The sequence below is a fragment of the Primulina eburnea genome, chromosome 11 (genome assembly GCF_022965805.1).
Source record: "Primulina eburnea isolate SZY01 chromosome 11, ASM2296580v1, whole genome shotgun sequence".
NCBI lineage: Eukaryota > Viridiplantae > Streptophyta > Magnoliopsida > Lamiales > Gesneriaceae > Primulina > Primulina eburnea.
Genome location: NC_133111.1, coordinates 40,635,496 through 40,643,782, shown reverse-complemented (window position 1 = coordinate 40,643,782; position 8,287 = coordinate 40,635,496).

Here is an 8,287-nt window from a genome sequence, read left to right as displayed (position 1 = left end):
CTTCGTTTCGAATTTTTCCAAATCAAACACATTGATTTATTTGCTTAATTTTCATTCATTAAGCACCAAAATTCCAACATAAATGATCTTTTAAAATCCTCACCAGCTTCTGTGACTGCCAAACGTTCCTCTAAGAGTCGAACAGAAATTCCACGATTTGTGGCAGTGTATTTCTTGCGTAATTCAGCAATTAAGTCATCCGACCCAGAGTTAACCACATCTTTCCCACTGGATGCCAACCCCATCACAAGCTCAACATCCCGAGGACTTAATGGAATGCGCTCACCACAAATCTCTAAGCTGCGTCGGACAGTGTTGAACCGCTCCAATAACCAGAGACAGACTGCGGCGCAAAGTTCGGCATCTGAGATTAAGGATACTACCAAACCGCATTCCATTTACCGCAGCCTTTTGTCCAGAAGTGAGCCACTGCAACACATTTAATAATCAACAAGGAGAACACCTAGTGACAAGTTTGGTCAGCATGATACAGATCATAAATTCTATCACATAGAGGATTCTAGGGCCAGACTACGATAAATTTCTGCATATACAAATGCCGGAAAAACTAAAAGATGCAAATACTTGTCTTCTAGGCTTGGAAACACGGGCAGGTGTCGCGTTCAAGAACTTATCCCAAAATTCACAAGCACGGCTAGTGTATTTTGCTTTTTCTTCAGGAGCCATCAATTTCCAAGCATCTGATGCAGCTTTTGTGGCCTGAAACAATTATCAGTTACCACTTACCACAACAACTTCAAACATTCTTCCCAAATAATAAAAAAAAGATTAAAAACTGTAAGATTAATAAAAAATGATTACCACTTTCAAGCCTGAAGATTGAGAATGGGAAGCGGTGTACTCCTTAATGAATTCACGAGTACTCAAGAATAACATTGGATCATTAGTTTGGCTGGGAAAAAGATAAAATGAAAGTAACAGGACACAAGATACCAGCTCAATTAAATTGAGCAATAATTCCTAAAATGCTTCCTTCTTGCTTCCTTCTTGCTTCTTCTTCCTTTTCCTACTCCAGTCTGACTCCGTATGCCCTTGTTTCTTTCTCATTACCGACATTATATCATCTTAATTCACTACGTATCTTATTTTAGAAAGCATATATATTTGTCATCATACAAGCACTTTTCAAAGAAGCATGAAACAACAAGAATATGAGACCTACATGATCAACAGATTATAGAACAAAAAAGATAAAAACAATGAACTACACACGATTCAAATGAGCTAGGAACTTAAGTGTTCTCATGTGGACTAAGAACAAGTTAAAATGTCCATATCTTCATTGGGTTGACGAAAGTCTTCACTTTTATGCAACAAAAGTTAAAAGTTGGGGGAGAATCCAGTATTCAAAAAACATAAACCCATGTGACACTAAAAATTGACAAATTGGCTAAAGTTTCCAACTTCCCTAGATGGCGGATCAGATGGAGGAAGTGAAAAGGCTTAACCCCGTCCAACGCAAACATAGCATGCATTTATCGATGAGAATGTTTTTCCTGCCCTGGACCCACGAGATGGCGGGAACGCACGAGAAAAATTGTGTACAGCAGGCAGTATTTGGTTCAAAAGAAGCCTGGTTCAGACGCAACCTTAAGTTTTCGAATTGGTGCAATTTCACAAAATTTTCGAAAAAAATAATAAACAATAATAAAATTATTTTTCAATTAAACTTATGTCAAAAAATGTACAAGAGACTCCACTCACCTCGTTTTGTCCCAAAAAAGTTATTCTGTTATACATTAGGTGGGGAATCTGTTAAGCCCATTCATTATTTCAAGTGTTAGCCAATGTTCTAATAAGTTCGCTTAAGCGCGAAACTCGACTAAAAAGCGTTTAAACTATAGTTTCATCGAATTAAATGTAATTAAGGCGTTTAAATAAGTGTGTTTAAGCATAATTAATCGCATATATTTATTTTAACTTTTTATTTTATTTTGCAGGTATGGCTTTTTATTTTAAAATAATAAATTAAGTTTATAATTTATATGCTTATTTTAAATTTTAATTATGATTAAGCATGTCTGATAATAATTTGACAAATATTTAGCACTTTTAATGTGGTCTAGTTGCAAAAACAAATAAATATTATAATTTTGAGATTTTTATGTTTTTATGAATATGAGAATTAATGCATCAGACTTAACTTTATCATATTTTTGTATTATTTTATCTTTTTATTAGTTTGAGATAATACAGTCACACTAAAAATAAAAAAAAACGTTTTTTCACGCTTAAGCTTGTGCTAATCTCGCTTAAGCTTGAAAAGCTTGGAGCTCGACATCCACGCTTGAGAGCGCTTCACACTGTTTTAGAACCTTGGTGTTAAGTATATTCCTTTAATTATTATGTGAAGTTATGGCCACACAAATATGCCTAATTGTGATCAATTTGGTTTTTTCTTTAGTTGCATTAATGGATTTGGGGTCCTTTAAACAACAACTAATAACAATAATAATTAATGAAACGAATCAATTATCATTCTCCCAACTCTCGCTATGTGATATGGGAAAAAGGCCAAAATGGGAGCCATTAAATAAAAATAAGGCATAAATTTTATTTTGCATTTTTGAAAGCGTGCTATATATAAAGAAAAAACCATGTGTAATATATGTCGAAGTAAAATTTTATTATTCTAAAAAAAGTGCGCTTTTATTTATTTTAAAAAAAGAGGAATTACATTTTATTCTGAGACCAATTTTAAGTAAAATTACCTTTGTTGCTAATTTCAGGTTTATTATATATTCAATATGCTATTTGGCTAAACTTCATTATTATGACGAAAAATAAATAATTTGTGAACAATTATTTTTGCAAGCCAATAATAATCTAAGACAAAAACTTGGGTGAGACGATCGCACAGGTCGTATTTTGTGAGACAGATCTCTTATTTGGATCATCCATGAAAAAATATAACTTTTTATGCTAAGAGTATTACTTTTTAATATAGGTCTATTGTGATATGGTCTCACGAATCTTTATCTGTGAGACGGATCAACTCTACCGATATTCACAATAAGTAATACTCTTAGTATAAAAAGTAATACTTTTTCATGAATAACCCAAATAAAAGATCCGTCTCACAAAATATGACATGTTAGACCGTCTCACACAAGTTTTTGTCTACTTTTTATTGTGACTATCGATAGAGTTGACTCATCTCAGAGATAAAAATTCGTGAAACCGTATCACAAAAGATATATTCATAATCTAAATGCTTCACGCATATTCCTTGCTGCTGATTAGGGCTTGATCCATCCCTCTCTTGTTACGTATGCAAAAGTTGCTTCAAAGCAACTTCACTAAAAGGCCCATACTTTCTGTTCAACCCTTTCTCTACGTAATTAAAAAAAAAAATTAATAGCTCGAATATTTAAAAAAAAAATATGAATCCAAGTATAAAATTCACTTTAGATGTAATAATTTTTATTAAAAAAAACAAAGAAATTTTTTAAAAATCAAGTTCAATAATTTTTTATTAAAAATTTATTGATTAAAATAAATTGATGATCATGCTCTAATACTTGATTCTTTCTCTTTTGAGACCCATTATGTTTTAAGACATCCATCAGATTCCGTCCGAGAATGAAACTCAAATACATACATGCTTTAACTCTACGTATTTAATATGCAAAATTATTCTATATAAATTAAAAGCACAACCCTCTTTTTAAATTAGTCCACACCTTTAATTTTCTTTTTCATGAAAAAAAACTTAGAGTCTCTTGATTAATTCCATAGAATTCAAAGTGAAAATATCTCATCAAAATGGAGTCTACTTTTTTATCATCTTCCCTAAAAATATTACCCCAGAAACAACCTCTTTTCTTGTATCCCTCCAACCAAAGAACAGAAAGAAATCATCTAAAAAGATTTGTCAATGCAAAGCAAGGCGAAAGCGAGGATAACAATGCGGGGAAATCACCTGTCGACGAAGATATGATCGTTCTCCGCATGCGGATCAAGAAAATGAAGGCCTTGGAGATCGCTAGCAAAGAAAGGTTGGTGACACCATCTTCATCAGATTCAAAAGAATGGGAGAAGAAACTGTTTGCACTTCCCCACGAAAACGTTTATGAAACAATGCGAGGTTTGCAGTCATATTTGTTGAAAACTAAGCCAAGCGTGGCTTTGGGAATTCTAGCACTGTTTGCGATGTGTGTTCCTCTGTCGAGCCCGGTTGCTGTGGACAATGTGTTGAAGGTGGTGAAAGGGTTGCTTACTGGCTGTCATGTGTGTATAGATATTCATTTTTAGAGCTTAATTTTTTTAGGCTTGATATTGAAAGGGCTGCTGATCATAAATGTACAGGTATTAATATATTGTGTGTATCAGAAGTTAGTGTTGTACTCTGGTGTTGTCAACATGAGAGCACAATATGCAGCGAAAATTGATTATCTAACACACATGTAATCACCCCAACCAAACGCCGGATAGAGTAGGATAAAATTATCTATCCTACCCAATCACCCCAACCAAACGTTACCTTAATGACTAAACACCAGTTTAAATTATGCACAAGTACTTGTACTACTTGTGTGATGTCTCATAGCTAAAATAAAATTCACTAGAAAATAATATAAATTGTTTACACAAAATAATATAAGTTAAAGTAGCAAAACCAAATTCTTTGACACTCCAAAGAATTACAAAGATTAGTTAAAAATAAAATATTCATTTCAGATATGAACAAGAAGACCTTGAAATTCTGTGCGATTATAGGTTTTGTCAAGAAAATAAAGGATTATATATGCACCTCGAAACATGGTGAAAACAAAAAAAAATTATATTATTTGATCGGGTGAAATTCAAAAAGATCAGTATAATTATATCAAATTGAACAGAAGTACTTAGGCCCGATGAATGGGGAAGCATCCGATAGGTTGATGGGTAACAAAATTTTAAATAGCAGACTTTTTTCTTCTTTTTTTTTTTACCTTGCCAGACTCAAGTGTTTTAGTTTATATAAAGTGATATTGGTGAAATTGGTATTGTAAGTTGGCATAACTATATTTTTTGTCCTTGGATTAGTTCACTTTAGTTTTTTTTAGTTCAAGCTTTTTTTCCTCCCCAGATATTACTGATATATTTGACATTAAGTTAAGTAATTATAACGAGAAAAAAAATGCTTGACTAAATTCGAATAATTAGAGTACCTAATTATATCAAATTACAGGAATTATTTCATAATTTTCCTCAAACGTATTATCACATACAAAATAAAATTTCAGGTGGGAAATCGCACCCTCACTCAATCCATAAGGAAATTAAAAACACTATTATTTGTCTTATGTTATTTTTAAATTAAACAAATATAATTTCTAATACATTTAATAATTGATTCAATGCTTAATACATGGCTAAAAATGTCACATTGCGATACATACAATTATATTTAAAAATTATCCAATATGTAATTGACATGATACGACACCTACAATATAAAATATCTCAATAAACAATATAATTGAACATACAATGAAAATTGCAAGGTCAGTTGGGAGGTTGGATCACGTTGTGGAAGCTCAACCTTCAGATCTGAAAGTACAAACAAGAATGTTAGAAGAGAACCGGAAGATTGTTCCGACGTAGCTCTTACGATGCTCAAGTCAGATATTATGAAAATAGAGAGAGTACTATGCGTGTTCAGAATGAATAAATATATATGTCTTACAATTATCGAAACCTGGTATTTATAGGAAAATGATCATGATGTGAGTATATATAGTTAATTCTTGGAGGACTACAAATCTAGTCTTTGTAGGATTCTAAATCCATTGGAATCCTTCCCTTGTTGGACCATGGATTCTCAAAATTTCATATAAGATTAGATTAAATGTCTACGTACTTTAATTCTGCGAATTACATATTGATATATCTGAGTGGGAGGATGTATATTAAGCAAGTCCAGCCTTTTATGGGAGTTCGTCTTGAGAGGTCGGCCAAGACATTCCTAATCGTTGTGATGATATGTGCTGGGAGGTCGGCCAAGACCTCGCTGAGATGTCGGCCCACACTTTTCCAATTGAAAAGATTATCAAAGTATGGGCCGAGCTCCTGAATGATCTCCCAACAAGTCTGGGTAAATGAAGTACAAGGTAGGTCCTGAAATATTCCGATAGATTTGGGAGAATGAGATGACAATATAGTGATCCCTAGCCATTAAGATGATCTCCTGGAACTACCTGGATATCGAGCATGAATTTTCTTAAGTTGTCGAGAGTAGATCAAGCCTATCTCCTAAGATATATATTTTTTTAAAAAATGCCTTCTTAAAATAGTACAGAAATAACCAAACACATCCAATATTTTTTTAATGTTAAGTTGTCGTTCATGTTGTTGCATCGTTTTTTTTCAAACTCCAATGTTTGAACCAATTTGAGAATACTTCTTAATGCTTGCAGGCAATATTTGTTTATCTGGTCATACTTCAAAACAAGGTACGCTTGTATATGGTGATTCTTGTTTTTATATGCATGTGGAAAATAAGTTTGGAAGTAAATGAGCCAGCATACTTTGATCTTTCTCACTCTGTGAATGAAAAACTGCTACCATCTTGTAGTCAGGTGACTCTTCAGTCTTCACTATAGCATGTCTCTGTGAATTTTGATTTTTTTAGAGTTTTATGCCGATACTCATGAGTCAGGAATTCATTATATTTTACACTACTTTTTAACTTTCTTGTATATGCAGATTTCTGATAAAAAAGCCACCGTGGATCATATCTTGCATGATCTATTTCAACATGGAGATTCGGCTCAGAAGTACATTCAGGGATCCAAAAGTATGAGAATTGAGGATACAATACTCCTTGATAATTATGTCGAAAAGCGTGGCTTCTCAAACCATTCCGTGTTCAGGCCCTTCAGAAATGCTCAAAGCGCTCCAAAAAGCACATGTCCTTGAAGCAGCATAAGTTATTACACTAACATCGTATTTTGACCAACTAGTAGATCAAAAATAGACCATCTTAGAAATATTTTTTGCTTTTTTAACCATATGTGGCTAAAAGAGGATTCAAAAATCATTTTCATTAAATGGGAATTTATATGGATTTTGTAAGACAATAGATAAGCAAAAAATAGGCATGCCGCATGCCCGTGAGCCCAATAGTAAAGTAACTTCGATAAACAATATAGATAGAGTCACTAAAATTAGTAGTTGTCTTTTAGTACCCAGGACAATAGTAAAGCGGGACAAATAAGGATGTGTTGAATTTAATTTGGAAGATGATATTTAGTTGAAAAACGATTTAAGGACTGTGTTTCGAATCACACATATTTTGTGTTTATTTAAAAAAAATATTACTTTTTATGCTAAGAGTATTAATTTTTATCGTGAATATCGGTAGGGTTGACCCATTTCACATATAAAGATTCGTGAGACCATCTCAAATTTGATATAGTATAGTTTTGAAATTTACTTACATTTGGATAGAAGGATTTACATTTAAGAAATCTTTTGAAATGATGATATCCGAATTAAAGTGGATTTGAAATCCATTAAAATCCTAGCCGGACAAAGCAAATATCTTGACTCCTTGGTTTACATAGAATTACAACATAAATAAATAACTTTACGGCATTTTCTTCAATGATACTCGATTTATTTGATTGGTGCGACTCTAAAAAAATGTCAAACCGAAATAACAGAGTTCTACACATTAGTAGCAGATTAGTTGAATAATCAAATTTGTAGTTTCTTTTTTTTTTGAAATTAATTTGTAGTTGATTGCATGGAACTTTTGATTACTTTATATGCATATATACATACAACTTTTGATTAAATTTAATCATGCTTAGATTTTACATAAATTTCGTAAATATAATATTGTTTAAATTTTATTGCCCTTGTTTTTGTTATTTAAATTATGTTTTAGATAAAAGTTGGCATCAAAAAATAAATGAAGCACAAATAAAATCACCAAGTCTCCTCTCCTTCCCCAAAACTTGAAAGAGTAAGAGTTGAAAAATAAATAAAAAAAATTAACCATTAATTAATTGTCCATCATCATCATAAATCTCAAAAAAAAAAATTGATCTTCCACAGTACTAGTCTCTAGCATCGGCTTCTTCGACCTGCATATTTTAATATCATCTATAAATCTATATTTTCTAATATATATTTTAAACGCAAAAGTTAATTATTTGACTTAATTATTTTAAATTCTTCTATTTAAAATAATTAATCTTAATTATCGCCAAATAACATATATTTAACACGAGTCGTTACAAACATTCTTTCATATCTCATTTTCCAGTCAAAGTCC